We start from the raw sequence: 27,886 nt of genomic DNA, 5'->3' as shown, positions 1-27,886 counted from the left end.
ACTGGGGTTAAGAGCTGAGTGTGTGGGCTCTTCTGAGCCTTGATGTTACATGGGGATTCAGTTGTCTGAAAAAACGCGTTTATTTCGGGCTGAAAAACACGTTTTGAAAAGTGTGCATTTACTGCCCCATAACTTACATGGGGTTGACCAAACTTGCAGAAACATGTTTATTTCTGCTGAAAAACACGTTCTGACACTTTCTGCACACTGGGGTTAAGATCTGAGTGTGTGGGCTCTTCTGAGCTTTGCTGTTACATGGGGATTCAGTTGTCTGAAAAAACGCGTTTATTTCGGGCTGAAAAACACGTTTTGAAAAGTGTGCATTTACTGCCCCATAACTTACATGGGGTTGACCAAACTTGCAGAAACATGTTTATTTCTGCTGAAAAACACGTTCTGACACTTTCTGCACAATGGGGTTAAGATCTGAGTGTGTGGGCTCTTCTGAGCCTTGCTGTTACATGGGGATTCAGTTGTCTGAAAAAACGCGTTTATTTCGGGCTGAAAAACACGTTTTGAAAAGTGTGCATTTACTGCCCCATAACTTACATGGGGTTGACCAAACTTGCAGAAACATGTTTATTTCTGCTGAAAAACACATTTTGACACTTTCTGCACACTGGGGTTAAGAGCTGAGTGTGTGGGCTCTTCTGAGCCTTGATGTTACATGGGGATTCAGTTGTCTGAAAAAACGCGTTTATTTCGGGCTGAAAAACACGTTTTGAAAAGTGTGCATTTACTGCCCCATAACTTACATGGGGTTGACCAAACTTGCAGAAACATGTTTATTTCTGCTGAAAAACACGTTTTGACACTTTCTGCACACTGGGGTTAAGATCTGAGTGTGTGGGCTCTTCTGAGCCTTGATGTTACATGGGAATTCAGTTGTCTGAAAAAACGCGTTTATTTCGGGCTGAAAAACACGTTTTGAAAAGTGTGCATTTACTGCCCCATAACTTACATGGGGTTGACCAAACTTGCAGAAACATGTTTATTTCTGCTGAAAAACACGTTCTGACACTTTCTGCACACTGGGGTTAAGATCTGAGTGTGTGGGCTCTTCTGAGCCTTGCTGTTACATGGGGATTCAGTTGTCTGAAAAAACGCGTTTATTTCGGGCTGAAAAACACGTTTTGAAAAGTGTGCATTTACTGACCCATAACTTACATGGGGTTGACCAAACTTGCAGAAACATGTTTATTTCTGCTGAAAAACACGTTTTGACACTTTCTGCACACTGGGGTTAAGAGCTGAGTGTGTGGGCTCTTCTGAGCCTTGCTGTTACATGGGGATTCAGTTGTCTGAAAAAACGCGTTTATTTCGGGCTGAAAAACACGTTTTGAAAAGTGTGCATTTACTGCCCCATAACTTACATGGGGTTGACCAAACTTGCAGAAACATGTTTCTTTCTGCTGAAAAACACGTTTTGACACTTTCTGCACACTGGGGTTAAGAGCTGAGTGTGTGGGCTCTTCTGAGCCTTGATGTTACATGGGGATTCAGTTGTCTGAAAAAACGCGTTTATTTCGGGCTGAAAAACACGTTTTGAAAAGTGTGCATTTACTGCCCCATAACTTACATGGGGTTGACCAAACTTGCAGAAACATGTTTATTTCTGCTGAAAAACACGTTCTGACACTTTCTGCACAATGGGGTTAAGATCTGAGTGTGTGGGCTCTTCTGAGCCTTGCTGTTACATGGGGATTCAGTTGTCTGAAAAAACGCGTTTATTTCGGGCTGAAAAACACGTTTTGAAAAGTGTGCATTTACTGCCCCATAACTTACATGGGGTTGACCAAACTTGCAGAAACATGTTTATTTCTGCTGAAAAACACATTTTGACACTTTCTGCACACTGGGGTTAAGAGCTGAGTGTGTGGGCTCTTCTGAGCCTTGATGTTACATGGGGATTCAGTTGTCTGAAAAAACGCGTTTATTTCGGGCTGAAAAACACGTTTTGAAAAGTGTGCATTTACTGCCCCATAACTTACATGGGGTTGACCAAACTTGCAGAAACATGTTTATTTCTGCTGAAAAACACGTTTTGACACTTTCTGCACACTGGGGTTAAGAGCTGAGTGTGTGGGCTCTTCTGAGCTTTGCTGTTACATGGGGATTCAGTTGTCTGAAAAAACGCGTTTATTTCGGGCTGAAAAACACGTTTTGAAAAGTGTGCATTTACTGCCCCATAACTTACATGGGGTTGACCAAACTTGCAGAAACATGTTTATTTCTGCTGAAAAACACGTTTTGACACTTTCTGCACACTGGGGTTAAGAGCTGAGTGTGTGGGCTCTTCTGAGCCTTGCTGTTACATGGAGATTCAGTTGTCTGAAAAAACGCGTTTATTTCGGGCTGAAAAACACGTTTTGAAAAGTGTGCATTTACTGCCCCATAACTTACATGGGGTTGACCAAACTTGCAGAAACATGTTTATTTCTGCTGAAAAACACATTTTGACACTTTCTGCACACTGGGGTTAAGAGCAGTGTGTGGGCTCTTCTGAGCCTTGATGTTACATGGGGATTCAGTTGTCTGAAAAAACGCGTTTATTTCGGGCTGAAAAACACGTTTTGAAAAGTGTGCATTTACTGCCCCATAACTTACATGGGGTTGACCAAACTTGCAGAAACATGTTTATTTCTGCTGAAAAACACGTTTTGACACTTTCTGCACACTGGGGTTAAGAGCTGAGTGTGTGGGCTCTTCTGAGCCTTGCTGTTACATGGAGATTCAGTTGTCTAAAAAAACGCGTTTATTTCGGGCTGAAAAACACGTTTTGAAAAGTGTGCATTTACTGCCCCATAACTTACATGGGGTTGACCAAACTTGCAGAAACATGTTTATTTCTGCTGAAAAACACATTTTGACACTTTCTGCACACTGGGGTTAAGAGCTGAGTGTGTGGGCTCTTCTGAGCCTTGATGTTACATGGGGATTCAGTTGTCTGAAAAAACGCGTTTATTTCGGGCTGAAAAACACGTTTTGAAAAGTGTGCATTTACTGCCCCATAACTTACATGGGGTTGACCAAACTTGCAGAAACATGTTTATTTCTGCTGAAAAACACGTTTTGACACTTTCTGCACACTGGGGTTAAGAGCTGAGTGTGTGGGCTCTTCTGAGCCTTGATGTTACATGGGGATTCAGTTGTCTGAAAAAACGCGTTTATTTCGGGCTGAAAAACACGTTTTGAAAAGTGTGCATTTACTGCCCCATAACTTACATGGGGTTGACCAAACTTGCAGAAACATGTTTATTTCTGCTGAAAAACACGTTCTGACACTTTCTGCACACTGGGGTTAAGATCTGAGTGTGTGGGCTCTTCTGAGCCTTGCTGTTACATGGGGATTCAGTTGTCTGAAAAAACGCGTTTATTTCGGGCTGAAAAACACGTTTTGAAAAGTGTGCATTTACTGACCCATAACTTACATGGGGTTGACCAAACTTGCAGAAACATGTTTATTTCTGCTGAAAAACACGTTTTGACACTTTCTGCACACTGGGGTTAAGAGCTGAGTGTGTGGGCTCTTCTGAGCCTTGATGTTACATGGGGATTCAGTTGTCTGAAAAAACGCGTTTATTTCGGCTGAAAAACACGTTTTGAAAAGTGTGCATTTACTGCCCCATAACTTACATGGGGTTGACCAAACTTGCAGAAACATGTTTATTTCTGCTGAAAAACACGTTCTGACACTTTCTGCACACTGGGGTTAAGATCTGAGTGTGTGGGCTCTTCTGAGCCTTGCTGTTACATGGGGATTCAGTTGTCTGAAAAAACGCGTTTATTTCGGGCTGAAAAACACGTTTTGAAAAGTGTGCATTTACTGACCCATAACTTACATGGGGTTGACCAAACTTGCAGAAACATGTTTATTTCTGCTGAAAAACACGTTTTGACACTTTCTGCACACTGGGGTTAAGAGCTGAGTGTGTGGGCTCTTCTGAGCCTTGATGTTACATGGGGATTCAGTTGTCTGAAAAAACGCGTTTATTTCGGGCTGAAAAACACGTTTTGAAAAGTGTGCATTTACTGCCCCATAACTTACATGGGGTTGACCAAACTTGCAGAAACATGTTTATTTCTGCAGAAAAACACGTTCTGACACTTTCTGCACAATGGGGTTAAGATCTGAGTGTGTGGGCTCTTCTGAGCCTTGCTGTTACATGGGGATTCAGTTGTCTGAAAAAACGCGTTTATTTCGGGCTGAAAAACACGTTTTGAAAAGTGTGCATTTACTGCCCCATAACTTACATGGGGTTGACCAAACTTGCAGAAACATGTTTATTTCTGCTGAAAAACACGTTCTGACACTTTCTGCACACTGGGGTTAAGATCTGAGTGTGTGGGCTCTTCTGAGCTTTGCTGTTACATGGGGATTCAGTTGTCTGAAAAAACGCGTTTATTTCGGGCTGAAAAACACGTTTTGAAAAGTGTGCATTTACTGCCCCATATCGTACATGGGGTTGACCAAACTTGCAGAAACATGTTTATTTCTGCTGAAAAACATGTTCTGACACTTTCTGCACACTGGGGTTAAGATCTGAGTGTGTGGGCTCTTCTGAGCCTTGCTGTTACATGGGGATTCAGTTGTCTGAAAAAACGCGTTTATTTCGGGCTGAAAAACACGTTTTGAAAAGTGTGCATTTACTGACCCATAACTTACATGGGGTTGACCAAACTTGCAGAAACATGTTTATTTCTGCTGAAAAACACGTTTTGACACTTTCTGCACACTAGGGTTAAGAGCTGAGTGTGTGGGCTCTTCTGAGCCTTGATGTTACATGGGGATTCAGTTGTCTGAAAAAACGAGTTTATTTCGGGCTGAAAAACACGTTTTGAAAAGTGTGCTGTTACTGCCCCATAACTTACATGGGGTTGACCAAACTTGCAGAAACATGTTTATTTCTGCTGAAAAACACGTTTTGACACTTTCTGCACACTGGGGTTAAGAGCTGAGTGTGTGGGCTCTTCTGAGCCTTGCTGTTACATGGGGATTCAGTTGTCTGAAAAAACGCGTTTATTTCGGGCTGAAAAACACGTTTTGAAAAGTGTGCATTTACTGCCCCACAACTTTCATGGGGTTGACCAAACTTGCAGAAACATGTTTATTTCTGCTGAAAAACACGTTTTGACACTTTCTGCACACTGGGGTTAAGAGCTGAGTGTGTGGGCTCTTCTGAGCCTTGCTGTTACATGGAGATTCAGTTGTCTGAAAAAACGCGTTTATTTCGGGCTGAAAAACACGTTTTGAAAAGTGTGCATTTACTGCCCCATAACTTACATGGGGTTGACCAAACTTGCAGAAACATGTTTATTTCTGCTGAAAAACACATTTTGACACTTTCTGCACACTGGGGTTAAGAGCAGTGTGTGGGCTCTTCTGAGCCTTGATGTTACATGGGGATTCAGTTGTCTGAAAAAACGCGTTTATTTCGGGCTGAAAAACACGTTTTGAAAAGTGTGCATTTACTGCCCCATAACTTACATGGGGTTGACCAAACTTGCAGAAACATGTTTATTTCTGCTGAAAAACACGTTTTGACACTTTCTGCACACTGGGGTTAAGAGCTGAGTGTGTGGGCTCTTCTGAGCCTTGCTGTTACATGGAGATTCAGTTGTCTAAAAAAACGCGTTTATTTCGGGCTGAAAAACACGTTTTGAAAAGTGTGCATTTACTGCCCCATAACTTACATGGGGTTGACCAAACTTGCAGAAACATGTTTATTTCTGCTGAAAAACACATTTTGACACTTTCTGCACACTGGGGTTAAGAGCTGAGTGTGTGGGCTCTTCTGAGCCTTGATGTTACATGGGGATTCAGTTGTCTGAAAAAACGCGTTTATTTCGGGCTGAAAAACACGTTTTGAAAAGTGTGCATTTACTGCCCCATAACTTACATGGGGTTGACCAAACTTGCAGAAACATGTTTATTTCTGCTGAAAAACACGTTTTGACACTTTCTGCACACTGGGGTTAAGAGCTGAGTGTGTGGGCTCTTCTGAGCCTTGATGTTACATGGGGATTCAGTTGTCTGAAAAAACGCGTTTATTTCGGGCTGAAAAACACGTTTTGAAAAGTGTGCATTTACTGCCCCATAACTTACATGGGGTTGACCAAACTTGCAGAAACATGTTTATTTCTGCTGAAAAACACGTTTTGACACTTTCTGCACACTGGGGTTAAGATCTGAGTGTGTGGGCTCTTCTGAGCCTTGATGTTACATGGGAATTCAGTTGTCTGAAAAAACGCGTTTATTTCGGGCTGAAAAACACGTTTTGAAAAGTGTGCATTTACTGCCCCATAACTTACATGGGGTTGACCAAACTTGCAGAAACATGTTTATTTCTGCTGAAAAACACGTTCTGACACTTTCTGCACACTGGGGTTAAGATCTGAGTGTGTGGGCTCTTCTGAGCCTTGCTGTTACATGGGGATTCAGTTGTCTGAAAAAACGCGTTTATTTCGGGCTGAAAAACACGTTTTGAAAAGTGTGCATTTACTGACCCATAACTTACATGGGGTTGACCAAACTTGCAGAAACATGTTTATTTCTGCTGAAAAACACGTTTTGACACTTTCTGCACACTGGGGTTAAGAGCTGAGTGTGTGGGCTCTTCTGAGCCTTGATGTTACATGGGGATTCAGTTGTCTGAAAAAACGCGTTTATTTCGGCTGAAAAACACGTTTTGAAAAGTGTGCATTTACTGCCCCATAACTTACATGGGGTTGACCAAACTTGCAGAAACATGTTTATTTCTGCTGAAAAACACGTTCTGACACTTTCTGCACAATGGGGTTAAGATCTGAGTGTGTGGGCTCTTCTGAGCCTTGCTGTTACATGGGGATTCAGTTGTCTGAAAAAACGCGTTTATTTCGGGCTGAAAAACACGTTTTGAAAAGTGTGCATTTACTGCCCCATAACTTACATGGGGTTGACCAAACTTGCAGAAACATGTTTATTTCTGCTGAAAAACACATTTTGACACTTTCTGCACACTGGGGTTAAGAGCTGAGTGTGTGGGCTCTTCTGAGCCTTGATGTTACATGGGGATTCAGTTGTCTGAAAAAACGCGTTTATTTCGGGCTGAAAAATACGTTTTGAAAAGTGTGCATTTACTGCCCCATATCTTACATGGGGTTGACCAAACTTGCAGAAACATGTTTATTTCTGCTGAAAAACATGTTCTGACACTTTCTGCACACTGGGGTTAAGATCTGAGTGTGTGGGCTCTTCTGAGCCTTGCTGTTACATGGGGATTCAGTTGTCTGAAAAAACGCGTTTATTTCGGGCTGAAAAACACGTTTTGAAAAGTGTGCATTTACTGCCCCATAACTTACATGGGGTTGACCAAACTTGCAGAAACATGTTTATTTCTGCTGAAAAACACGTTTTGACACTTTCTGCACACTAGGGTTAAGAGCTGAGTGTGTGGGCTCTTCTGAGCCTTGATGTTACATGGGGATTCAGTTGTCTGAAAAAACGCGTTTATTTCGGGCTGAAAAACACGTTTTGAAAAGTGTGCTGTTACTGCCCCATAACTTACATGGGGTTGACCAAACTTGCAGAAACATGTTTATTTCTGCTGAAAAACACGTTTTGACACTTTCTGCACACTGGGGTTAAGAGCTGAGTGTGTGGGCTCTTCTGAGCCTTGCTGTTACATGGGGATTCAGTTGTCTGAAAAAACGCGTTTATTTCGGGCTGAAAAACACGTTTTGAAAAGTGTGCATTTACTGCCCCACAACTTTCATGGGGTTGACAAAACTTGCAGAAACATGTTTATTTCTGCTGAAAAACACGTTTTGACACTTTCTGCACACTGGGGTTAAGAGCTGAGTGTGTGGGCTCTTCTGAGCCTTGATGTTACATGGGGATTCAGTTGTCTGAAAAAACGCGTTTATTTCGGGCTGAAAAACACGTTTTGAAAAGTGTGCATTTACTGCCCCATAAATTACATGGGGTTGACCAAACTTGCAGAAACATGTTTATTTCTGCTGAAAAACACATTTTGACACTTTCTGCACACTGGGGTTAAGAGCTGAGTGTGTGGGCTCTTCTGAGCCTTGATGTTACATGGGGATTCAGTTGTCTGAAAAAACGCGTTTATTTCGGGCTGAAAAACACGTTTTGAAAAGTGTGCATTTACTGCCCCATAACTTACATGGGGTTGACCAAACTTGCAGAAACATGTTTATTTCTGCTGAAAAACACGTTCTGACACTTTCTGCACACTGGGGTTAAGAGCTGAGTGTGTGGGCTCTTCTGAGCCTTGATGTTACATGGGGATTCAGTTGTCTGAAAAAACGCGTTTATTTCGGGCTGAAAAACACGTTTTGAAAAGTGTGCATTTACTGCCCCATAACTTACATGGGGTTGACCAAACTTGCAGAAACATGTTTATTTCTGCTGAAAAACACGTTCTGACACTTTCTGCACACTGGGGTTAAGATCTGAGTGTGTGGGCTCTTCTGAGCTTTGCTGTTACATGGGGATTCAGTTGTCTGAAAAAACGCGTTTATTTCGGGCTGAAAAACACGTTTTGAAAAGTGTGCATTTACTGCCCCATAACTTACATGGGGTTGACCAAACTTGCAGAAACATGTTTATTTCTGCTGAAAAACACGTTCTGACACTTTCTGCACAATGGGGTTAAGATCTGAGTGTGTGGGCTCTTCTGAGCCTTGCTGTTACATGGGGATTCAGTTGTCTGAAAAAACGCGTTTATTTCGGGCTGAAAAACACGTTTTGAAAAGTGTGCATTTACTGCCCCATAACTTACATGGGGTTGACCAAACTTGCAGAAACATGTTTATTTCTGCTGAAAAACACGTTCTGACACTTTCTGCACACTGGGGTTAAGAGCTGAGTGTGTGGGCTCTTCTGAGCCTTGATGTTACATGGGGATTCAGTTGTCTGAAAAAACGCGTTTATTTCGGGCTGAAAAACACGTTTTGAAAAGTGTGCATTTACTGCCCCACAACTTTCATGGGGTTGACCAAACTTGCAGAAACATGTTTATTTCTGCTGAAAAACACATTTTGACACTTTCTGCACACTGGGGTTAAGAGCTGAGTGGGTGGGCTCTTCTGAGCCTTGATGTTACATGGGGATTCAGTTGTCTGAAAAAACGCGTTTATTTCGGGCTGAAAAACACGTTTTGAAAAGTGTGCATTTACTGCCCCATAACTTACATGGGGTTGACCAAACTTGCAGAAACATGTTTATTTCTGCTGAAAAACACGTTTTGACACTTTCTGCACACTGGGGTTAAGAGCTGAGTGTGTGGGCTCTTCTGAGCCTTGCTGTTACATGGAGATTCAGTTGTCTGAAAAAACGCGTTTATTTCGGGCTGAAAAACACGTTTTGAAAAGTGTGCATTTACTGCCCCATAACTTACATGGGGTTGACCAAACTTGCAGAAACATGTTTATTTCTGCTGAAAAACACGTTTTGACACTTTCTGCACACTGGGGTTAAGATCTGAGTGTCTGGGCTCTTCTGAGCCTTGATGTTACATGGGAATTCAGTTGTCTGAAAAAACGCGTTTATTTCGGTCTGAAAAACACGTTTTGAAAAGTGTGCATTTACTGCCCCATAACTTACATGGGGTTGACCAAACTTGCAGAAACATGTTTATTTCTGCTGAAAAACACGTTCTGACACTTTCTGCACACTGGGGTTAAGATCTGAGTGTGTGGGCTCTTCTGAGCTTTGCTGTTACATGGGGATTCAGTTTCTGAAAAAACGCGTTTATTTCGGGCTGAAAAACACGTTTTGAAAAGTGTGCATTTACTGCCCCATAACTTACATGGGGTTGACCAAACTTGCAGAAACATGTTTATTTCTGCTGAAAAACACGTTCTGACACTTTCTGCACAATGGGGTTAAGATCTGAGTGTGTGGGCTCTTCTGAGCCTTGCTGTTACATGGGGATTCAGTTGTCTGAAAAAACGCGTTTATTTCGGGCTGAAAAACACGTTTTGAAAAGTGTGCATTTACTGCCCCATAACTTACATGGGGTTGACCAAACTTGCAGAAACATGTTTATTTCTGCTGAAAAACACGTTCTGACACTTTCTGCACACTGGGGTTAAGAGCTGAGTGTGTGGGCTCTTCTGAGCCTTGATGTTACATGGGGATTCAGTTGTCTGAAAAAACGCGTTTATTTCGGGCTGAAAAACACGTTTTGAAAAGTGTGCATTTACTGCCCCATAACTTACATGGGGTTGACCAAACTTGCAGAAACATGTTTATTTCTGCTGAAAAACACGTTCTGACACTTTCTGCACACTGGGGTTAAGATCTGAGTGTGTGGGCTCTTCTGAGCCTTGATGTTACATGGGGATTCAGTTGTCTGAAAAAACGCGTTTATTTCGGGCTGAAAAACACGTTTTGAAAAGTGTGCATTTACTGCCCCATAACTTACATGGGGTTGACCAAACTTGCAGAAACATGTTTATTTCTGCTGAAAAACACGTTCTGACACTTTCTGCACAATGGGGTTAAGATCTGAGTGTGTGGGCTCTTCTGAGCCTTGCTGTTACATGGGGATTCAGTTGTCTGAAAAAACGCGTTTATTTCGGGCTGAAAAACACGTTTTGAAAAGTGTGCATTTACTGCCCCCTAACTTACATGGGGTTGACCAAACTTGCAGAAACATGTTTATTTCTGCTGAAAAACACATTTTGACACTTTCTGCACACTGGGGTTAAGAGCTGAGTGTGTGGGCTCTTCTGAGCCTTGATGTTACATGGGGATTCAGTTGTCTGAAAAAATGCGTTTATTTCGGGCTGAAAAACACGTTTTGAAAAGTGTGCATTTACTGCCCCATAACTTACATGGGGTTGACCAAACTTGCAGAAACATGTTTATTTCTGCTGAAAAACACGTTTTGACACTTTCTGCACACTGGGGTTAAGATCTGAGTGTGTGGGCTCTTCTGAGCCTTGATGTTACATGGGAATTCAGTTGTCTGAAAAAACGCGTTTATTTCGGGCTGAAAAACACGTTTTGAAAAGTGTGCATTTACTGCCCCATAACTTACATGGGGTTGACCAAACTTGCAGAAACATGTTTATTTCTGCTGAAAAACACGTTCTGACACTTTCTGCACACTGGGGTTAAGATCTGAGTGTGTGGGCTCTTCTGAGCCTTGCTGTTACATGGGGATTCAGTTGTCTGAAAAAACGCGTTTATTTCGGGCTGAAAAACACGTTTTGAAAAGTGTGCATTTACTGCCCCATAACTTACATGGGGTTGACCAAACTTGCAGAAACATGTTTATTTCTGCAGAAAAACACGTTCTGACACTTTCTGCACAATGGAGTTAAGATCTGAGTGTGTGGGCTCTTCTGAGCCTTGCTGTTACATGGGGATTCAGTTGTCTGAAAAAACGCGTTTATTTCGGGCTGAAAAACACGTTTTGAAAAGTGTGCATTTACTGCCCCATAACTTACATGGGGTTGACCAAACTTGCAGAAACATGTTTATTTCTGCTGAAAAACACATTTTGACACTTTCTGCACACTGGGGTTAAGAGCTGAGTGTGTGGGCTCTTCTGAGCCTTGATGTTACATGGGGATTCAGTTGTCTGAAAAAACGCGTTTATTTCGGGCTGAAAAACACGTTTTGAAAAGTGTGCATTTACTGCCCCATAACTTACATGGGGTTGACCAAACTTGCAGAAACATGTTTATTTCTGCAGAAAAACACGTTCTGACACTTTCTGCACAATGGGGTTAAGATCTGAGTGTGTGGGCTCTTCTGAGCCTTGCTGTTACATGGGGATTCAGTTGTCTGAAAAAACGCGTTTATTTCGGGCTGAGAAACACGTTTTGAAAAGTGTGCATTTACTGCCCCATAACTTACATGGGGTTGACCAAACTTGCAGAAACATGTTTATTTCTGCTGAAAAACATGTTCTGACACTTTCTGCACACTGGGGTTAAGATCTGAGTGTGTGGGCTCTTCTGAGCCTTGCTGTTACATGGGGATTCAGTTGTCAGAAAAAACGCGTTTATTTCGGGCTGAAAAACACGTTTTGAAAAGTGTGCATTTACTGACCCATAACTTACATGGGGTTGACCAAACTTTCAGAAACATGTTTATTTCTGCTGAAAAACACGTTTTGACACTTTCTGCACACTAGGGTTAATAGCTGAGTGTGTGGGCTCTTCTGAGCCTTGATGTTACATGGGGATTCAGTTGTCTGAAAAAACGCGTTTATTTCGGGCTGAAAAACACGTTTTGAAAAGTGTGCTGTTACTGCCCCATAACTTACATGGGGTTGACCAAACTTGCAGAAACATGTTTATTTCTGCTGAAAAACACGTTTTGACACTTTCTGCACACTGGGGTTAAGAGCTGAGTGTGTGGGCTCTTCTGAGCCTTGCTGTTACATGGGGATTCAGTTGTCTGAAAAAACGCGTTTATTTCGGGCTGAAAAACACGTTTTGAAAAGTGTGCATTTACTGCACCACAACTTTCATGGGGTTGACCAAACTTGCAGAAACATGTTTATTTCTGCTGAAAAACACGTTCTGACACTTTCTGCACAATGGGGTTAAGATCTGAGTGTGTGGGCTCTTCTGAGCCTTGCTGTTACATGGGGATTCAGTTGTCTGAAAAAACGCGTTTATTTCGGGCTGAAAAACACGTTTTGAAAAGTGTGCATTTACTGCCCCATAACTTACATGGGGTTGACCAAACTTGCAGAAACATGTTTATTTCTGCTGAAATACACATTTTGACACTTTCTGCACACTGGGGTTAAGAGCTGAGTGTGTGGGCTCTTCTGAGCCTTGATGTTACATGGGGATTCAGTTGTCTGAAAAAACGCGTTTATTTCGGGCTGAAAAACACGTTTTGAAAAGTGTGCATTTACTGCCCCATAACTTACATGGGGTTGACCAAACTTGCAGAAACATGTTTATTTCTGCTGAAAAACACGTTTTGACACTTTCTGCACACTGGGGTTAAGAGCTGAGTGTGTGGGCTCTTCTGAGCTTTGCTGTTACATGGGGATTCAGTTGTCTGAAAAAACGCGTTTATTTCGGGCTGAAAAACACGTTTTGAAAAGTGTGCATTTACTGCCCCATAACTTACATGGGGTTGACCAAACTTGCAGAAACATGTTTATTTCTGCTGAAAAACACGTTTTGACACTTTCTGCACACTGGGGTTAAGAGCTGAGTGTGTGGGCTCTTCTGAGCCTTGCTGTTACATGGAGATTCAGTTGTCTAAAAAAACGCGTTTATTTCGGGCTGAAAAACACGTTTTGAAAAGTGTGCATTTACTGCCCCATAACTTACATGGGGTTGACCAAACTTGCAGAAACATGTTTATTTCTGCTGAAAAACACATTTTGACACTTTCTGCACACTGGGGTTAAGAGCTGAGTGTGTGGGCTCTTCTGAGCCTTGATGTTACATGGGGATTCAGTTGTCTGAAAAAACGCGTTTATTTCGGGCTGAAAAACACGTTTTGAAAAGTGTGCATTTACTGCCCCATAACTTACATGGGGTTGACAAAACTTGCAGAAACATGTTTATTTCTGCTGAAAAACACGTTTTGACACTTTCTGCACACTGGGGTTAAGATCTGAGTGTCTGGGCTCTTCTGAGCCTTGATGTTACATGGGAATTCAGTTGTCTGAAAAAACGCGTTTATTTCGGGCTGAAAAACACGTTTTGAAAAGTGTGCATTTACTGCCCCATAACTTACATGGGGTTGACCAAACTTGCAGAAACATGTTTATTTCTGCTGAAAAACACGTTCTGACACTTTCTGCACACTGGGGTTAAGATCTGAGTGTGTGGGCTCTTCTGAGCCTTGCTGTTACATGGGGATTCATTTGTCTGAAAAAACGCGTTTATTTCGGGCTGAAAAACACGTTTTGAAAAGTGTGCATTTACTGACCCATAACTTACATGGGGTTGACCAAACTTGCAGAAACATGTTTATTTCTGCTGAAAAACACGTTCTGACACTTTCTGCACACTGGGGTTAAGAGCTGAGTGTGTGGGCTCTTCTGAGCCTTGATGTTACATGGGGATTCAGTTGTCTGAAAAAACGCGTTTATTTCGGGCTGAAAAACACGTTTTGAAAAGTGTGCATTTACTGCCCCATAACTTACATGGGGTTGACCAAACTTGCAGAAACATGTTTATTTCTGCTGAAAAACACGTTCTGACACTTTCTGCACACTGGGGTTAAGATCTGAGTGTGTGGGCTCTTCTGAGCCTTGATGTTACATGGGGATTCAGTTGTCTAAAAAAACGCGTTTATTTCGGGCTGAAAAACACGTTTTGAAAAGTGTGCATTTACTGCCCCATAACTTACATGGGGTTGACCAAACTTGCAGAAACATGTTTATTTCTGCTGAAAAACACATTTTGACACTTTCTGCACACTGGGGTTAAGAGCTGAGTGTGTGGGCTCTTCTGAGCCTTGATGTTACATGGGGATTCAGTTGTCTGAAAAAACGCGTTTATTTCGGGCTGAAAAACACGTTTTGAAAAGTGTGCATTTACTGCCCCATAACTTACATGGGGTTGACAAAACTTGCAGAAACATGTTTATTTCTGCTGAAAAACACGTTTTGACACTTTCTGCACACTGGGGTTAAGATCTGAGTGTCTGGGCTCTTCTGAGCCTTGATGTTACATGGGAATTCAGTTGTCTGAAAAAACGCGTTTATTTCGGGCTGAAAAACACGTTTTGAAAAGTGTGCATTTACTGCCCCATAACTTACATGGGGTTGACCAAACTTGCAGAAACATGTTTATTTCTGCTGAAAAACACGTTCTGACACTTTCTGCACACTGGGGTTAAGATCTGAGTGTGTGGGCTCTTCTGAGCCTTGCTGTTACATGGGGATTCATTTGTCTGAAAAAACGCGTTTATTTCGGGCTGAAAAACACGTTTTGAAAAGTGTGCATTTACTGACCCATAACTTACATGGGGTTGACCAAACTTGCAGAAACATGTTTATTTCTGCTGAAAAACACGTTCTGACACTTTCTGCACACTGGGGTTAAGAGCTGAGTGTGTGGGCTCTTCTGAGCCTTGATGTTACATGGGGATTCAGTTGTCTGAAAAAACGCGTTTATTTCGGGCTGAAAAACACGTTTTGAAAAGTGTGCATTTACTGCCCCATAACTTACATGGGGTTGACCAAACTTGCAGAAACATGTTTATTTCTGCTGAAAAACACGTTCTGACACTTTCTGCACACTGGGGTTAAGATCTGAGTGTGTGGGCTCTTCTGAGCCTTGATGTTACATGGGGATTCAGTTGTCTGAAAAAACGCGTTTATTTCGGGCTGAAAAACACGTTTTGAAAAGTGTGCATTTACTGCCCCATAACTTACATGGGGTTGACCAAACTTGCAGAAACATGTTTATTTCTGCTGAAAAACACGTTTTGACACTTTCTGCACACTGGGGTTAAGAGCTGAGTGTGTGGGCTCTTCTGAGCCTTGATGTTACATGGGGATTCAGTTGTCTGAAAAAACGCGTTTATTTCGGGCTGAAAAACACGTTTTGAAAAGTGTGCATTTACTGCCCCATAACTTACATGGGGTTGACCAAACTTGCAGAAACATGTTTATTTCTGCTGAAAAACACGTTTTGACACTTTCTGCACACTGGGGTTAAGAGCTGAGTGTGTGGGCTCTTCTGAGCCTTGATGTTACATGGGGATTCAGTTGTCTGAAAAAACGCGTTTATTTAGGGCTGAAAAACACGTTTTGAAAAGTGTGCATTTACTGCCCCATAACTTACATGGGGTTGACCAAACTTGCAGAAACATGTTTATTTCTGCTGAAAAACACGTTCTGACACTTTCTGCACACTGGGGTTAAGATCTGAGTGTGTGGGCTCTTCTGAGCTTTGCTGTTACATGGGGATTCAGTTGTCTGAAAAAACGCGTTTATTTCGGGCTGAAAAACACGTTTTGAAAAGTGTGCATTTACTGCCCCATAACTTACATGGGGTTGACCAAACTTGCAGAAACATGTTTATTTCTGCTGAAAAACACGTTCTGACACTTTCTGCACAATGGGGTTAAGATCTGAGTGTGTGGGCTCTTCTGAGCCTTGCTGTTACATGGGGATTCAGTTGTCTGAAAAAACGCGTTTATTTAGGGCTGAAAAACACGTTTTGAAAAGTGTGCATTTACTGCCCCATAACTTACATGGGGTTGACCAAACTTGCAGAAACATGTTTATTTCTGCTGAAAAACACGTTCTGACACTTTCTGCACACTGGGGTTAAGAGCTGAGTGTGTGGGCTCTTCTGAGCCTTGATGTTACATGGGGATTCAGTTGTCTGAAAAAACGCGTTTATTTCGGGCTGAAAAACACGTTTTGAAAAGTGTGCATTTACTGCCCCATAACTTACATGGGGTTGACCAAACTTGCAGAAACATGTTTATTTCTGCTGAAAAACACGTTCTGACACTTTCTGCACACTGGGGTTAAGATCTGAGTGTGTGGGCTCTTCTGAGCTTTGCTGTTACATGGGGATTCAGTTGTCTGAAAAAACGCGTTTATTTCGGGCTGAAAAACACGTTTTGAAAAGTGTGCATTTACTGCCCCATAACTTACATGGGGTTGACCAAACTTGCAGAAACATGTTTATTTCTGCTGAAAAACACGTTCTGACACTTTCTGCACAATGGGGTTAAGATCTGAGTGTGTGGGCTCTTCTGAGCCTTGCTGTTACATGGGGATTCAGTTGTCTGAAAAAACGCGTTTATTTCGGGCTGAAAAACACGTTTTGAAAAGTGTGCATTTACTGCCCCATAACTTACATGGGGTTGACCAAACTTGCAGAAACATGTTTATTTCTGCTGAAAAACACGTTCTGACACTTTCTGCACAATGGGGTTAAGATCTGAGTGTGTGGGCTCTTCTGAGCCTTGCTGTTACATGGGGATTCAGTTGTCTGAAAAAACGCGTTTATTTCGGGCTGAAAAACACGTTTTGAAAAGTGTGCATTTACTGCCCCATAACTTACATGGGGTTGACCAAACTTGCAGAAACATGTTTATTTCTGCTGAAAAACACGTTCTGACACTTTCTGCACACTGGGGTTAAGATCTGAGTGTGTGGGCTCTTCTGAGCCTTGCTGTTACATGGGGATTCAGTTGTCTGAAAAAACGCGTTTATTTCGGGCTGAAAAACACGTTTTGAAAAGTGTGCATTTACTGCCCCATAACTTACATGGGGTTGACCAAACTTGCAGAAACATGTTTATTTCTGCTGAAAAACACGTTTTGACACTTTCTGCACACTGGGGTTAAGATCTGAGTGTGTGGGCTCTTCTGAGCCTTGATGTTACATGGGGATTCAGTTGTCTGAAAAAACGCGTTTATTTCGGGCTGAAAAACACGTTTTGAAAAGTGTGCATTTACTGCCCCATAACTTACATGGGGTTGACCAAACTTGCAGAAACATGTTTATTTCTGCTGAAAAACACGTTTTGACACTTTCTGCACACTGGGGTTAAGAGCTGAGTGTGTGGGCTCTTCTGAGCCTTGATGTTACATGGGGATTCAGTTGTCTGAAAAAACGCGTTTATTTCGGGCTGAAAAACACGTTTTGAAAAGTGTGCATTTACTGCCCCATAACTTACATGGGGTTGACCAAACTTGCAGAAACATGTTTAATTCTGCTGAAATACACGTTCTGACACTTTCTGCACACTGGGGTTAAGATCTGAGTGTGTGGGCTCTTCTGAGCCTTGCTGTTACATGGGGATTCAGTTGTCTGAAAAAACGCGTTTATTTCGGGCTGAAAAACACGTTTTGAAAAGTGTGCATTTACTGCCCCATAACTCACATGGGGTTGACCAAACTTGCAGAAACATGTTTATTTCTGCAGAAAAACACGTTCTGACACTTTCTGCACAATGGGGTTAAGATCTGAGTGTGTGGGCTCTTCTGAGCCTTGCTGTTACATGGGGATTCAGTTGTCTGAAAAAACGCGTTTATTTCGGGCTGAAAAACACGTTTTGAAAAGTGTGCATTTACTGCCCCATAACTTACATGGGGTTGACCAAACTTGCAGAAACATGTTTATTTCTGCTGAAAAACACATTTTGACACTTTCTGCACACTGGGGTTAAGAGCTGAGTGTGTGGGCTCTTCTGAGCCTTGATGTTACATGGGGATTCAGTTGTCTGAAAAAACGCGTTTATTTCGGGCTGAAAAACACGTTTTGAAAAGTGTGCATTTACTGCCCCATAACTTACATGGGGTTGACCAAACTTGCAGAAACATGTTTATTTCTGCAGAAAAACACGTTCTGACACTTTCTGCACAATGGGGTTAAGATCTGAGTGTGTGGGCTCTTCTGAGCCTTGCTGTTACATGGGGATTCAGTTGTCTGAAAAAACGCGTTTATTTCGGGCTGAAAAACACGTTTTGAAAAGTGTGCATTTACTGCCCCATAACTTACATGGGGTTGACCAAACTTGCAGAAACATGTTTATTTCTGCTGAAAAACATGTTCTGACACTTTCTGCACACTGGGGTTAAGATCTGAGTGTGTGGGCTCTTCTGAGCCTTGCTGTTACATGGGGATTCAGTTGTCAGAAAAAACGCGTTTATTTCGGGCTGAAAAACACGTTTTGAAAAGTGTGCATTTACTGACCCATAACTTACATGGGGTTGACCAAACTTGCAGAAACATGTTTATTTCTGCTGAAAAACACGTTTTGACACTTTCTGCACACTAGGGTTAATAGCTGAGTGTGTGGGCTCTTCTGAGCCTTGATGTTACATGGGGATTCAGTTGTCTGAAAAAACGCGTTTATTTCGGGCTGAAAAACACGTTTTGAAAAGTGTGCTGTTACTGCCCCATAACTTACATGGGGTTGACCAAACTTGCAGAAACATGTTTATTTCTGCTGAAAAACACGTTTTGACACTTTCTGCACACTGGGGTTAAGAGCTGAGTGTGTGGGCTCTTCTGAGCCTTGCTGTTACATGGGGATTCAGTTGTCTGAAAAAACGCGTTTATTTCGGGCTGAAAAACACGTTTTGAAAAGTGTGCATTTACTGCACCACAACTTTCATGGGGTTGACCAAACTTGCAGAAACATGTTTATTTCTGCTGAAAAACACGTTCTGACACTTTCTGCACAATGGGGTTAAGATCTGAGTGTGTGGACTCTTCTGAGCCTTGCTGTTACATGGGGATTCAGTTGTCTGAAAAAACGCGTTTATTTCGGGCTGAAAAACACGTTTTGAAAAGTGTGCATTTACTGCCCCATAACTTACATGGGGTTGACCAAACTTGCAGAAACATGTTTATTTCTGCTGAAAAACACGTTTTGACACTTTCTGCACACTAGGGTTAATAGCTGAGTGTGTGGGCTCTTCTGAGCCTTGATGTTACATGGGGATTCAGTTGTCTGAAAAAACGCGTTTATTTCGGGCTGAAAAACACGTTTTGAAAAGTGTGCTGTTACTGCCCCATAACTTACATGGGGTTGACCAAACTTGCAGAAACATGTTTATTTCTGCTGAAAAACACGTTTTGACACTTTCTGCACACTGGGGTTAAGAGCTGAGTGTGTGGGCTCTTCTGAGCCTTGCTGTTACATGGGGATTCAGTTGTCTGAAAAAACGCGTTTATTTCGGGCTGAAAAACACGTTTTGAAAAGTGTGCATTTACTGCACCACAACTTTCATGGGGTTGACCAAACTTGCAGAAACATGTTTATTTCTGCTGAAAAACACGTTCTGACACTTTCTGCACAATGGGGTTAAGATCTGAGTGTGTGGGCTCTTCTGAGCCTTGCTGTTACATGGGGATTCAGTTGTCTGAAAAAACGCGTTTATTTCGGGCTGAAAAACACGTTATGAAAAGTGTGCATTTACTGCCCCATAACTTACATGGGGTTGACCAAACTTGCAGAAACATGTTTATTTCTGCTGAAAAACACATTTTGACACTTTCTGCACACTGGGGTTAAGAGCTGAGTGTGTGGGCTCTTCTGAGCCTTGATGTTACATGGGGATTCAGTTGTCTGAAAAAACGCGTTTATTTCGGGCTGAAAAACACGTTTTGAAAAGTGTGCATTTACTGCCCCATAACTTACATGGGGTTGACCAAACTTGCAGAAACATGTTTATTTCTGCTGAAAAACACGTTTTGACACTTTCTGCACACTGGGGTTAAGAGCTGAGTGTGTGGGCTCTTCTGAGCTTTGCTGTTACATGGGGATTCAGTTGTCTGAAAAAACGCGTTTATTTCGTGCTGAAAAACACGTTTTGAAAAGTGTGCATTTACTGCCCCATAACTTACATGGGGTTGACCAAACTTGCAGAAACATGTTTATTTCTGCTGAAAAACACGTTTTGACACTTTCTGCACACTGGGGTTAAGAGCTGAGTGTGTGGGCTCTTCTGAGCCTTGCTGTTACATGGAGATTCAGTTGTCTAAAAAAACGCGTTTATTTCGGGCTGAAAAACACGTTTTGAAAAGTGTGCATTTACTGCCCCATAACTTACATGGGGTTGACCAAACTTGCAGAAACATGTTTATTTCTGCTGAAAAACACATTTTGACACTTTCTGCACACTGGGGTTAAGAGCTGAGTGTGTGGGCTCTTCTGAGCCTTGATGTTACATGGGGATTCAGTTGTCTGAAAAAACGCGTTTATTTCGGGCTGGAAAACACGTTTTGAAAAGTGTGCATTTACTGCCCCATAACTTACATGGGGTTGACCAAACTTGCAGAAACATGTTTATTTCTGCTGAAAAACACGTTTTGACACTTTCTGCACACTGGGGTTAAGAGCTGAGTGTGTGGGCTCTTCTGAGCCTTGCTGTTACATGGAGATTCAGTTGTCTAAAAAAACGCGTTTATTTCGGGCTGAAAAACACGTTTTGAAAAGTGTGCATTTACTGCCCCATAACTTACATGGGGTTGAACAAACTTGCAGAAACATGTTTATTTCTGCTGAAAAACACATTTTGACACTTTCTGCACACTGGGGTTAAGAGCTGAGTGTGTGGGCTCTTCTGAGCCTTGATGTTACATGGGGATTCAGTTGTCTGAAAAAACGCGTTTATTTCGGGCTGAAAAACACGTTTTGAAAAGTGTGCATTTACTGCCCCATAACTTACATGGGGTTGACAAAACTTGCAGAAACATGTTTATTTCTGCTGAAAAACACGTTTTGACACTTTCTGCACACTGGGGTTAAGATCTGAGTGTCTGGGCTCTTCTGAGCCTTGATGTTACATGGGGATTCAGTTGTCTGAAAAAACGCGTTTATTTCGGGCTGAAAAACACGTTATGAAAAGTGTGCATTTACTGCCCCATAACTTACATGGGGTTGACCAAACTTGCAGAAACATGTTTATTTCTGCTGAAAAACACATTTTGACACTTTCTGCACACTGGGGTTAAGAGCTGAGTGTGTGGGCTCTTCTGAGCCTTGATGTTACATGGGGATTCAGTTGTCTGAAAAAACGCGTTTATTTCGGGCTGAAAAACACGTTTTGAAAAGTGTGCATTTACTGCCCCATAACTTACATGGGGTTGACCAAACTTGCAGAAACATGTTTATTTCTGCTGAAAAACACGTTTTGACACTTTCTGCACACTGGGGTTAAGAGCTGAGTGTGTGGGCTCTTCTGAGCTTTGCTGTTACATGGGGATTCAGTTGTCTGAAAAAACGCGTTTATTTCGTGCTGAAAAACACGTTTTGAAAAGTGTGCATTTACTGCCCCATAACTTACATGGGGTTGACCAAACTTGCAGAAACATGTTTATTTCTGCTGAAAAACACGTTTTGACACTTTCTGCACACTGGGGTTAAGAGCTGAGTGTGTGGGCTCTTCTGAGCCTTGCTGTTACATGGAGATTCAGTTGTCTAAAAAAACGCGTTTATTTCGGGCTGAAAAACACGTTTTGAAAAGTGTGCATTTACTGCCCCATAACTTACATGGGGTTGACCAAACTTGCAGAAACATGTTTATTTCTGCTGAAAAACACATTTTGACACTTTCTGCACACTGGGGTTAAGAGCTGAGTGTGTGGGCTCTTCTGAGCCTTGATGTTACATGGGGATTCAGTTGTCTGAAAAAACGCGTTTATTTCGGGCTGGAAAACACGTTTTGAAAAGTGTGCATTTACTGCCCCATAACTTACATGGGGTTGACCAAACTTGCAGAAACATGTTTATTTCTGCTGAAAAACACGTTTTGACACTTTCTGCACACTGGGGTTAAGAGCTGAGTGTGTGGGCTCTTCTGAGCCTTGCTGTTACATGGAGATTCAGTTGTCTAAAAAAACGCGTTTATTTCGGGCTGAAAAACACGTTTTGAAAAGTGTGCATTTACTGCCCCATAACTTACATGGGGTTGAACAAACTTGCAGAAACATGTTTATTTCTGCTGAAAAACACATTTTGACACTTTCTGCACACTGGGGTTAAGAGCTGAGTGTGTGGGCTCTTCTGAGCCTTGATGTTACATGGGGATTCAGTTGTCTGAAAAAACGCGTTTATTTCGGGCTGAAAAACACGTTTTGAAAAGTGTGCATTTACTGCCCCATAACTTACATGGGGTTGACAAAACTTGCAGAAACATGTTTATTTCTGCTGAAAAACACGTTTTGACACTTTCTGCACACTGGGGTTAAGATCTGAGTGTCTGGGCTCTTCTGAGCCTTGATGTTACATGGGAATTCAGTTGTCTGAAAAAACGCGTTTATTTCGGGCTGAAAAACACGTTTTGAAAAGTGTGCATTTACTGCCCCATAACTTACATGGGGTTGACCAAACTTGCAGAAACATGTTTATTTCTGCTGAAAAACACGTTCTGACACTTTCTGCACACTGGGGTTAAGATCTGAGTGTGTGGGCTCTTCTGAGCCTTGCTGTTACATGGGGATTCATTTGTCTGAAAAAACGCGTTTATTTCGGGCTGAAAAACACGTTTTGAAAAGTGTGCATTTACTGACCCATAACTTACATGGGGTTGACCAAACTTGCAGAAACATGTTTATTTCTGCTGAAAAACACGTTCTGACACTTTCTGCACACTGGGGTTAAGAGCTGAGTGTGTGGGCTCTTCTGAGCCTTGATGTTACATGGGGATTCAGTTGTCTGAAAAAACGCGTTTATTTCGGGCTGAAAAACACGTTTTGAAAAGTGTGCATTTACTGCCCCATAACTTACATGGGGTTGACCAAACTTGCAGAAACATGTTTATTTCTGCTGAAAAACACGTTCTGACACTTTCTGCACACTGGGGTTAAGATCTGAGTGTGTGGGCTCTTCTGAGCCTTGCTGTTACATGGGGATTCAGTTGTCTGAAAAAACGCGTTTATTTCGGGCTGAAAAACACGTTTTGAAAAGTGTGCATTTACTGACCCATAACTTACATGGGGTTGACCAAACTTGCAGAAACATGTTTATTTCTGCTGAAAAACACGTTTTGACACTTTCTGCACACTGGGGTTAAGAGCTGAGTGTGTGGGCTCTTCTGAGCCTTGATGTTACATGGGGATTCAGTTGTCTGAAAAAACGCGTTTATTTCGGGCTGAAAAACACGTTTTGAAAAGTGTGCATTTACTGCCCCATAACTTACATGGGGTTGACCAAACTTGCAGAAACATGTTTATTTCTGCAGAAAAACACGTTCTGACACTTTCTGCACACTGGGGTTAAGAGCTGAGTGTGTGGGCTCTTCTGAGCCTTGATGTTACATGGGGATTCAGTTGTCTGAAAAAACGCGTTTATTTCGGGCTGAAAAACACGTTTTGAAAAGTGTGCATTTACTGCCCCATAACTTACATGGGGTTGACCAAACTTGCAGAAACATGTTTATTTCTGCTGAAAAACACGTTTTGACACTTTCTGCACACTGGGGTTAAGAGCTGAGTGTGTGGGCTCTTCTGAGCCTTGATGTTACATGGGGATTCAGTTGTCTGAAAAAACGCGTTTATTTCGGGCTGAAAAACACGTTTTGAAAAGTGTGCATTTACTGCCCCATAACTTACATGGGGTTGACCAAACTTGCAGAAACATGTTTATTTCTGCTGAAAAACACGTTTTGACACTTTCTGCACACTGGGGTTAAGAGCTGAGTGTGTGGGCTCTTCTGAGCCTTGATGTTACATGGGGATTCAGTTGTCTGAAAAAACGCGTTTATTTAGGGCTGAAAAACACGTTTTGAAAAGTGTGCATTTACTGCCCCATAACTTACATGGGGTTGACCAAACTTGCAGAAACATGTTTATTTCTGCTGAAAAACACGTTCTGACACTTTCTGCACACTGGGGTTAAGATCTGAGTGTGTGGGCTCTTCTGAGCTTTGCTGTTACATGGGGATTCAGTTGTCTGAAAAAACGCGTTTATTTCGGGCTGAAAAACACGTTTTGAAAAGTGTGCATTTACTGCCCCATAACTTACATGGGGTTGACCAAACTTGCAGAAACATGTTTATTTCTGCTGAAAAACACGTTCTGACACTTTCTGCACAATGGGGTTAAGATCTGAGTGTGTGGGCTCTTCTGAGCCTTGCTGTTACATGGGGATTCAGTTGTCTGAAAAAACGCGTTTATTTAGGGCTGAAAAACACGTTTTGAAAAGTGTGCATTTACTGCCCCATAACTTACATGGGGTTGACCAAACTTGCAGAAACATGTTTATTTCTGCTGAAAAACACGTTCTGACACTTTCTGCACACTGGGGTTAAGAGCTGAGTGTGTGGGCTCTTCTGAGCCTTGATGTTACATGGGGATTCAGTTGTCTGAAAAAACGCGTTTATTTCGGGCTGAAAAACACGTTTTGAAAAGTGTGCATTTACTGCCCCATAACTTACATGGGGTTGACCAAACTTGCAGAAACATGTTTATTTCTGCTGAAAAACACGTTCTGACACTTTCTGCACACTGGGGTTAAGATCTGAGTGTGTGGGCTCTTCTGAGCTTTGCTGTTACATGGGGATTCAGTTGTCTGAAAAAACGCGTTTATTTCGGGCTGAAAAACACGTTTTGAAAAGTGTGCATTTACTGCCCCATAACTTACATGGGGTTGACCAAACTTGCAGAAACATGTTTATTTCTGCTGAAAAACACGTTCTGACACTTTCTGCACAATGGGGTTAAGATCTGAGTGTGTGGGCTCTTCTGAGCCTTGCTGTTACATGGGGATTCAGTTGTCTGAAAAAACGCGTTTATTTCGGGCTGAAAAACACGTTTTGAAAAGTGTGCATTTACTGCCCCATAACTTACATGGGGTTGACCAAACTTGCAGAAACATGTTTATTTCTGCTGAAAAACACGTTCTGACACTTTCTGCACAATGGGGTTAAGATCTGAGTGTGTGGGCTCTTCTGAGCCTTGCTGTTACATGGGGATTCAGTTGTCTGAAAAAACGCGTTTATTTCGGGCTGAAAAACACGTTTTGAAAAGTGTGCATTTACTGCCCCATAACTTACATGGGGTTGACCAAACTTGCAGAAACATGTTTATTTCTGCTGAAAAACACGTTCTGACACTTTCTGCACACTGGGGTTAAGATCTGAGTGTGTGGGCTCTTCTGAGCCTTGATGTTACATGGGGATTCAGTTGTCTGAAAAAACGCGTTTATTTCGGGCTGAAAAACACGTTTTGAAAAGTGTGCATTTACTGCCCCATAACTTACATGGGGTTGACCAAACTTGCAGAAACATGTTTAATTCTGCTGAAATACACGTTCTGACACTTTCTGCACACTGGGGTTAAGAGCTGAGTGTGTGGGCTCTTCTGAGCCTTGATGTTACATGGGGATTCAGTTGTCTGAAAAAACGCGTTTATTTCGGGCTGAAAAACACGTTTTGAAAAGTGTGCATTTACTGACCCATAACTTACATGGGGTTGACCAAACTTGCAGAAACATGTTTATTTCTGCTGAAAAACACGTTTTGACACTTTCTGCACACTGGGGTTAAGATCTGAGTGTCTGGGCTCTTCTGAGCCTTGATGTTACATGGGGATTCAGTTGTCTGAAAAAACGCGTTTATTTCGGGCTGAAAAACACGTTTTGAAAAGTGTGCATTTACTGCCCCATAACTTACATGGGGTTGACCAAACTTGCAGAAACATGTTTATTTCTGCAGAAAAACACGTTCTGACACTTTCTGCACACTGGGGTTAAGAGCTGAGTGTGTGGGCTCTTCTGAGCCTTGATGTTACATGGGGATTCAGTTGTCTGAAAAAACGCGTTTATTTCGGGCTGAAAAACACGTTTTGAAAAGTGTGCATTTACTGCCCCATAACTTACATGGGGTTGACCAAACTTGCAGAAACATGTTTATTTCTGCTGAAAAACACGTTTTGACACTTTCTGCACACTGGGGTTAAGAGCTGAGTGTGTGGGCTCTTCTGAGCCTTGATGTTACATGGGGATTCAGTTGTCTGAAAAAACGCGTTTATTTCGGGCTGAAAAACACGTTTTGAAAAGTGTGCATTTACTGCCCCATAACTTACATGGGGTTGACCAAACTTGCAGAAACATGTTTATTTCTGCTGAAAAACACGTTTTGACACTTTCTGCACACTGGGGTTAAGAGCTGAGTGTGTGGGCTCTTCTGAGCTTTGCTGTTACATGGGGATTCAGTTGTCTGAAAAAACACATTTATTTCGGTCTGAAAAACACGTTTTGAAAAGTGTGCATTTACTGCCCCATAACTTAGATGGGGTTGACCAAACTTGCAGAAACATGTTTATTTCTGCTGAAAAACACGTTTTGACACTTTCTGCACACTGGGGTTAAGAGCTGAGTGTGTGGGCTCTTCTGAGCCTTGCTGTTACATGGGGATTCAGTTGTCTGAAAAAACGCGTTTATTTCGGGCTGAAAAACACGTTTTGAAAAGTGTGCATTTACTGCCCCATAACTTTCATGGGGTTGACCAAACTTGCAGAAACATGTTTATTTCTGCTGAAAAACACGTTCTGACACTTTCTGCACAATGGGGTTAAGATCTGAGTGTGTGGGCTCTTCTGAGCCTTGCTGTTACATGGGGATTCAGTTGTCTGAAAAAACGCGTTTATTTCGGGCTGAAAAACACGTTTTGAAAAGTGTGCATTTACTGCCCCATAACTTACATGGGGTTGACCAAACTTGCAGAAACATGTTTATTTCTGCTGAAAAACACATTTTGACACTTTCTGCACACTGGGGTTAAGAGCTGAGTGTGTGGGCTCTTCTGAGCCTTGATGTTACATGGGGATTCAGTTGTCTGAAAAAACGCGTTTATTTCGGGCTGAAAAACACGTTTTGAAAAGTGTGCATTTACTGCCCCATAACTTACATGGGGTTGACCAAACTTGCAGAAACATGTTTGTTTCTGCTGAAAAAAACGTTTTGACACTTTCTGCACACTGGGGTTAAGAGCTGAGTGTGTGGGCTCTTCTGAGCTTTGCTGTTACATGGGGATTCAGTTGTCTGAAAAAACGCGTTTATTTCGGGCTGAAAAACACGTTTTGAAAAGTGTGCATTTACTGCCCCATAACTTACATGGGGTTGACCAAACTTGCAGAAACATGTTTATTTCTGCTGAAAAACACGTTTTGACACTTTCTGCACACTGGGGTTAAGAGCTGAGTGTGTGGGCTCTTCTGAGCCTTGCTGTTACATGGAGATTCAGTTGTCTGAAAAAACGCGTTTATTTCGGGCTGAAAAACACGTTTTGAAAAGTGTGCATTTACTGCCCCATAACTTACATGGGGTTGACCAAACTTGCAGAAACATGTTTATTTCTGCTGAAAAACACATTTTGACACTTTCTGCACACTAGGGTTAAGAGCTGAGTGTGTGGGCTCTTCTGAGCCTTGATGTTACATGGGGATTCAGTTGTCTGAAAAAACGCGTTTAT

This window comes from Lepisosteus platostomus, chromosome 6 (genome assembly GCF_059453375.1).
Source record: "Lepisosteus platostomus isolate fLepPlt1 chromosome 6, fLepPlt1.hap1, whole genome shotgun sequence".
NCBI lineage: Eukaryota > Metazoa > Chordata > Actinopteri > Semionotiformes > Lepisosteidae > Lepisosteus > Lepisosteus platostomus.
The sequence above is the reverse complement of the archived record's forward strand: the minus strand, read 5'-3'. Positions refer to the sequence as shown.